Below are 8,633 nucleotides of genomic sequence, written 5' to 3' on the forward strand. Positions count from 1 at the left end.
TCAAGTCCTCAGCCCCACACCGGATACCAGCACCTACTACACCTGTTCAACAAAAATAAGAGACCTAGGCCAATGACTTAGGCTCCCCCTCAGGTTCCAACAGCAGGACGTGGCAAGATCTGTTAGCATTGTGGCAAGGATCATGGGGACCGACCCTGCTATAACCTCAACAATACATTTTGCATATGTGGTAGCGCCCAACATTATGCAAATGAATGCCCGAGGAACCAGAACCAGACCAGACCTCCTATCCAGGACACGGCACTCAACTGGATGCAGAAGTCAATCCGGACGTGGTACAAGATATGTACACTATTTGTAACCATCTTGCTCATGTCTTGATTGATACTGGTGCATCGCATTCATTTGTTTCACATATTTTTGCATCAAAACTAGATGTACTACTTGAAAAACTTGATTATGTGTTGTTTGTGTCTACTATTGGGAGTAGGACACTAGGAAAAGTTGTATACAGGGCCTGTGTCATAAATATAGCAGATAGAAAATTGAGTGTCGACCTAATAGAAATTGACATAAGGGACTTTAATGTAATTTGAAGAATGAACTGGCTAGCAGCGTATCACGCCACTGTAGATTATTTTAGCAAGAAGATTGTATTCAACCCTCCTAATGAGGAGTCATTTATAAATTAATAAAATCGTTTAACATTTGTTCTCTCGTGACAAGTTTTCTTATTATCAAGTACTTAACCCAGCTATTTTCTCTAACTAGGTAAACCCCGGAAAGAAATTTGTATTCAAGAGATTCTGATAGTTCGCAACTTTCCATATGTTTTTCCGGATGAACTACCTGAACTGCTAGTGGACAGAGAAGTCAAATTCACCATAAACCTTTAGCCAGCCACCTAGCTTATTTCGGTTGCTTCTTACTGCATGAGCTGCGATGAGATGGAGGAACTGAGAAAACATATCACAGAATTGCAGGACAGTGGATTCATCTGATACAGGGTGTCTCATTGGGGTGCTGAAGTTATATTTACAAGAAAGGGAGATGGGCCGTGGAGGTTATGTATTAATTACAGAGGTTTGAACAGGATCACGATCAAGAACAAATATCCCCTCCCTAGGATCAATGACCTTTTTGATCAGTTGTAGGGTGCCCAGGTCTTCTTCAAGATAGACCTGCATTCATGTTACAATCAGGTAAAAATCATGGTAGAAGACATTCCCAAAATAGCCTTTTGAACTAGATACGGACACTATGAGTTTCTGGTTATGCTATTTGGACTAACCAACGCTTCAGCCATCTTAATGGACTTGATGAACAAAATTTTCTGACAATTTTTGGATTAGTTTGTCATTGTGTTCATCGATGATATCTTGGTCTATTCAAAGAGCAAAGAGAAACACACTCACCATCTGACTCAAGTTCTGTAAGTTATCAAGGAGAAGAAGCTGTATGTAAAGTTGAGTAAGTGTGGGTTCTAGCTTGAGTAGACTACCTTCCTAAGACACATCATATCAAAGGATGGAGTATTAGTGAACCTCGAAAACGTTGAAGCAGTGTTCAAATAGAAAAAATTGACTCAGTTAAGGAGATGTGTACCTTTCTAGGGATGGTAGGTTATTACCGCAGGTTTGTGGAAGGATTTTCTAGTCTAGCTGCTCCTCTGACTCGGTTCACAAAGAAGAATGTCAAGTTTGAGTATAACGAGAACTGTGAAAATAAATTTTCAGAACTAAAGAAGCAACTAACTACTGCACATGTGTTAGCCTTGCAGAGCAGATCGGGTGGATATACAGTTTACAGTAATGCCTCCTACTTAGAGTTGGGTTGTGTTTTGATGTAGTATGGAAATGTCATAGCCTATAAGTCCAGGCAGTTGAAGAGTCATGAGAAAAACTACCTCACTCATGACTTAGAACTTGCCGCAATTATCTACTCCTTGAAGACTTGACGTCATTATTTGTATGGAGAAACCTTTCAGATCTATACCGATCATAAGAGCTTGAAACATATATTCACTCAAAAAAATATCAACATGCGTCAGAGAAGGTGGATAGAACTCCTTAAAAACTATGATTGTGACATCATGTATCACTCGGATAAGGGCAATGTGGCAGCCAACGCACTCAACAAGAAAAGCGCAGGTACATTAGCCCATTTGATTGTTTCAGAATGCAGGTAGATAGGAGCCACATAACAGGTGTGACTTCAGGACCTGAAGAGAGTCACATGTTTGGGCCACTTGACTATTCAGTCGGCGTTAATCCAGAGAATAAAGGAAGTTCAATTTGCCGATTCCACCCTAGCAGCCCTCAAGAAAGATGTAGAACAAGGAGTTAACTCAGAATTCCGAGTCTCTGCCAATGAGTTGCTTAGATTCCAGGACCGAGTGTGTATTTCAGGTGATAATGAGTTGAAAAGGGAAATCATGACATAGACCCATAGCTCAAAGTTTCTCATGCATCCCGGAAGTACTAAAATGTATCAAAGTATGCGACCCCGATTTTGGTGGAATATGATGAAAAGAGATATACCTGACTTTGTTTCTAAGTGTTTGGTATGTCAACAGGTCAAGACAGAGCATCAACGCCCAGGGAGGCTACTTCAGCCATTACCAATACCGGAGTGGAAGTGAGAACATATCACTATGAATTTTATGACAGGATTGCCTAAGGCACGCTCAAAACATGATGTCATTTAGGCAATTGTTGACCGACTAACCAAGTCTTTCCACATCTTTGTCATTAGGATGACGGATTCCTTATACAAATTAGCAAGAATGTACATCCGAAAAATAGTCGATTACATGGAATGCTAGTGACAGTAGTGTTCGACAGGGACTCTAGGTTCACTTCTCGATTTTAGACTAGCTTTCAGCAAACCATGGGAATAAAACTGTTTCTTAATACTGCATTCCACCCTCAGATCGATGGACAGTCAGAAAGGACAATACGCACACTTGAGGATATGCTCCGAACTTGTGTTCTTGACTTTGGGGGCCATTGAGATGACCATCTACCCCTGATAGAGTTCACCTATAACAACAACTACCAAGCAAGTATTGGTAAGACTCCGTATGAGGTGTTGTATGGCCATCCATGCAGATCGCCAATATGTTGGAAAGAAGTGGATGATAGGAAACTGTTCAGCCCAGATCTTGTAGAGGAGACTACAGCCAAAATAGTTAAGATCAGGAAGAACATTTAGATGGCTCAAAGTAGACAGAAGAGTTATGCGGACACTTGGAGGAGGGATTTAGAATTTGAAAAAGGCGATCAGATGTTCCTTAAGGTCACTCATTTTAAGAGAATTAATAGGTTTGGTAAGAGGGAAAAACTAAACCCCTAGTTTATCGGACCATTCGAGATTTTAGACATAATTGGTAATGCCGCCTATAGACTGGTACTGCCTCCAAAACTTTTCATGGTCCATAATGTGTTTCATGTGTCCATGCTACGCAAGTACAACCTGGACCTCTCTCATGTCTTGGCCCACGAGACTCTTCAACTTTAGGACGATCTGTTCTATGAGGAAGTACCGGTCGATATTGTGGACTGAAAGAACATATTACTCGCAACTAGAAAATTCTCTTTGTTAAGGTCATGTGACAGAATCACACACCGAGAGAGGCCACATGGGAGCTAGAATCAAACTTATAAGCCCAATATTCCTAGCTGTTTAATTGAGAGTGAGAGAGACAAATTTGAGGGGCTAAATTTCTTTTAAAAGGGAGAGAGTTGTATTGCCCAAATTAATTTAATTATAAATTAAATTAATTATAAATATAATTTTTTAATTTTTTAATTTTAATTTAGTGTAAAAATGAAGAAAATGTGATGGATGATGAAATTGAAAATAATTTTGGGAAAAAGGGTGGAAATTTGGGTTTTGGATTATTTTTGGAAAAAAATCAGAAACTATAAGTTAAAATACAGTTTAGAAAAGTTTTGCCACATAGGATGCTTGGTCAGCAATCCTGACGAAGCAGGATGCGCCGCGTGGCACTAGACGTTGACGTAGTGCCACGCAGGAAGCCATGTGGGCGATTTACGTGCCCCTGGTCGAATGACCCATATCAGTTCCCGCATGCACAGACGACCTGTATGTATTCCCTTCCCAAAGCAATCGGACGGCCATATTTAAACGCGATCAGACAGTCCAAATTAGATCACGATGAACGATTTAAATTCACTCTCTATTTAATCACGATCAGACAGTCCAGATCAAATGCAATGGATGACTCAGATTAGATACGGATGGATATTGACACCAAACCTTAACCCTAGCTGCCAGATACCCTCGCTGGAGAAAAAGATCTAACTGCCGCCGCCCGCTGCTGCACCGAAGTCTTTTTCGACTGCCAAAAAAGGTAAAAAAATTTTCATTTGCTCGTAATTCAATTTTAAATACCCCTATGGCCAAATTAGAACAAAAGGACCGGTCGATTGGCCAAAAATCGTGGGCAAAATCTGACGACGCCGCCGCGAGGAATTTCACAAAATGCCTCCGATGAGGCACTTCCTGATTTTCATTCTGCGTAATTTTTTCACTGTTTTGATCAATGTTTTCTTCTCTACAGGTCGACCAGAGCAAAACACACAACCGCAACATGAGCAGGAGGAGCCGCTGCATTAGAGAGCCCCGCCGCCGGTGAGTTTCGATTTTTTGTATTTTTTCGGCCAATCTAGGCACCTGAACGTATTTTCTCGCAGGGATTGATGCAAAATCGGTTGAATTCGACCGAAAACAGCCGACCCGAGGTGGATCACCGCCGCCCGCCGGAGCACGGCAGAGCCGTTATGCCGAAATTTCAGAATTGGCCAAAGTGGGCCCTAACATTGTTTTTGGATTTTTTTGGGATATTAGTACGTATTTATAGTGCATTTTAATTTTTGAAAAAAAAATTAGGGAACCCGGGGACCGCCAGTAGGTGTAGTCAACAGTTTAGCCTTTTAGATATCAAATTGAGTAAGAATCCCTCACTCTATTCTTTATTATATAATTGAAGTCTAAATAAATAATAATATGGTATTTTGTGTAATTTTAAAAATATTTTTACTTAATTACTGATTACTAATGGAGGCAGAATCGAAAATTATCTACTGTTGTTCTGTTAGTTGTTTTTACAGTTTAAATGCATGATAGTACCTTATTGATCGATTTTATAGTTTTGAATGCATGTATTGTTTGATTTATGTGATTACGATTGAATTGGAAAATGAAACTAAAGAAAAACAGAAAATTGTGTGATTAAGTAAATGAATGAAACGATAGTTTTACTAGATATCTTGGGAGATGGTGGACGGACCGGGTACAATAGGAAACCCTACCGTGAACGTTGTCTCATACCGGACGGGGTATCGAGACTTGGTAATTTGGCGCTCATACTGGACGGGGTATGGGGACGGCCGACTTCACCCTCATACCGGACGGGATATCGAGATTTAATAATTTGGCGCTCATATTGAACAGGGTACGAGGACGACCCGTAATTGAGAATGTTAAAGAAAAGGGTTCACGCGTAGTCGGGACATCCCTATGAATCCCATGGATACCAGCAGACTAATGGAAAGTGACAGTTATTACTTCGGTTATTTGAATATGAAAGTATAATATGTGTCATGTTGCCGATTACATATGAAATCATTATATGTATAATATTATTATTTCTATAGATTATTTTTGTAAATCTCGCTACGATAAGTGGATGGTAAATGATTTTATTATTAATAAATGCATTTGTTTAATTAAGTACTCCATTAGTTGTTTTGATTTTCTACCAACTTTCATTTCTGTGTCGATGAGTTGGCGTGATATTTTTACTGGGATAGTATAACTCAATCATTATTTAACTATTTCAGATCAAGAGCATCAGGATCCAGAGCCTGATCCATAAGAAGGTTGCAAGTAAAATGCTAGTTTTATTTCGTTTGTACTTATTTCCTTATTTTGTTGTATTTTTTTTAAAATGATAATTCTTGTATCACTATTCTGTACTTTAAGTTATTGTGTAAGAAATGTAAACCTTAACCATTTGTTTCGCTTTCGCACTTAAGTTATAATTTATTTCTTTGGACATTCCGGGGTCATTCATTTCTACCGTATTAAAAAATTAAAACATATAAAACGACTTCTCCATTAACTTTGTAATCACAACTTGCATATTAACAAAATTTCAAGCTTTTGTTTTTAAATTAGTTTTACTAATTTTTGAGAGAGTGTTCTTCAGGTATCTTCAATATAGAGAATTTCATACCACCTTGTTGAGTTAAGGATTTAGAATTGATTTATCGTGTAAGTTGTGATGTATTTTTTATTCATTTTTAATTTTTCAGCTACCTTAGTGTGCAATCAATTTAATTAGATATGGTTCAAGTAGGGAGGGTAAATTAAGTGATTAAGTTTTATAATTGTTACATTATATGTGGTTTCGAGAGTTAAAACAAGAATTCTCTGTCCCTCATGCATTATTATATATCACATCTTAGGCTCCTTGACGCAGGAGGGTGTGGAGATGATCATTTTGACTCTTAAAACCTCAACCAACGGATACAATCAGAAGAGTTAACCACCTAAATCCCCCCTATCTAGTTGAATCTACACCCACCTATATGGCATGCAAAGACAAGATAATAGAGAAAAATAAAAGAAGAAGGAAATAGGCGATTTACTCAATAAATCTATCCCAATCCTCGACTCAACAAGACTTTTGATAACTCCCTAACTTTGAAGAACTTAAAGTACATCCAAAGAAATTAGCCAAAGCTAATTTAGAAGAAAACAAAAGCTTCAAAATTTGTTAATCGGAAAGTTGTGATTATAACATATGGACTTAAACCTTTATATAATATTTTATTGACTAATTCTAATCGGGATAGAAATGCAAATTCATATCCAAACTCTTCTACTATAATTTACTTAAAATACTTACAGTTAAAATATTAAAATAATTAAACTCTATCTAGTTAGGATAATTAAACAGATAAAATAATTAAAATAGTAAACTCCTCCTTGTAGCCAAATTAGGACTCCCTCTTGGACTTGGATTCCTACTTGAATTCAACTTTATCTTTCTTTATTCTTTCTTGATTATTGGTGGATCTTAAATAGGATTCTTATTGGAAATTTTCTAAATTTAGAGTAGGATTCTTCAATATAGTTTTGGCATAGACACTCCCTCCTTAGTCGATTTCATGTTGTTATCGGGATTCCTTTTCATGTTGAATGCCTTCTTTTCTTTCTTGAGTAGCCTTATTCCTCTTGAAGTCTACAATTTCCAGCAAAGCTTCTTCAATAAGAAAGGTGTTTTTTTGTTAAATTTGGAATGGCAGACTTAGAGGAGAAGTCCTCTCCTCTTTAGTGTTGGAAAATCCTTCAAGTGTTCTTCCGTTCCCTCTCAATTTTGGAGTCCTTCAAAGACTAACCTCCACTTGGGTTGCTCTTCTTCCTCTTTCAAGTCGGATTCAAGAATGAGCCTCATTCTTTTGTGGTCAGGTTTCTTCTCCCTTAAGCTCTCTTGGCCATGGCTACTTGGCCTCAAAACTAGGCTTAGTCGAGCCTTGGTGTAACGTGTGACGTCCTAATGCCAAGGGAGGCACCAATATCCAATAGAGCAGACATAAAGCAAATATGTATATAGCAGCAAAACTATTCATCCCAATACAACATACAAAAATTATACATTGAGGCATTAGGTTATTTATATTTATATACAAATCGAAAGAGATAACCTATACAAAATATATTAGCCTCTAAAGAGTTTTAACAAAATATACATGTATGCTCCCATATACTCAGTAAGGTAAGATGTGTAATACTAAAGGCATACAAACATATTTGAAAATATTTCCTTAATGTAGATTAAAAGAAAACAATGATAAAAGCAATAATCAGTAGATCATGATATCACACTATCCAGTTTACACAATTACAATTTTCGGTCAGTAGTGCTCAATATCGTATTCAATGCATTTACACACACACACACACACACATCTCTAGGACTAGACTCATCTTCTAACTTAGTTTTAATACCAATTTAATTTCTTAATTTTAGTTTCACTGCTTACAATCCTACAAACGAAGCTACTTACACTATTTTTAAAAAAGGTACGGGTCATCAACTAGCTAAGAATGAAAATGCAATCAATTAATAACAATAAAGACGTAAATAAATACATAAAAATCACTCAATACTATCTGGTTGTCATAAGTCAATTATCACTCTGGTCGACATCATTCGTATCGTAGAGCTCAAAACAAGTATGCAATCGGTTCATAGTCATCGACCACTAAACCTGGTTCCATAAATGGAACCCAATATCACACCCAAAATTTGTTAGTTTCCTTATTATCCTTAATATTCTTCTAAGAAGTCAGTAAATCAAATTTAACTTAACGATGTGTTATTTGTATTTTAAACTCTTTAATAATTTATCTCTTAAATTTAATAGATTATACTGTCCTATTTGTTTTATTAATATGTAAAATTATTATTATTATTATTTAATTTATTTGTTCTACTTAAAATTTTACTATAATTAATTATATTATTTTAATTACTGAAATTTTTAATTCTATTCTTTTTAATTAATTTAAATATTTTATTTTATTCTTGTTTAATTCTCTTCTAAACTTAAATTAAGTTTTATTATTTTTTATTTATT

The sequence above is a fragment of the Carica papaya genome, chromosome 3 (assembly GCF_054855325.1).
Source record: "Carica papaya isolate Zhongbai chromosome 3, ASM5485532v1, whole genome shotgun sequence".
Taxonomy (NCBI): Eukaryota; Viridiplantae; Streptophyta; class Magnoliopsida; order Brassicales; family Caricaceae; genus Carica; species Carica papaya.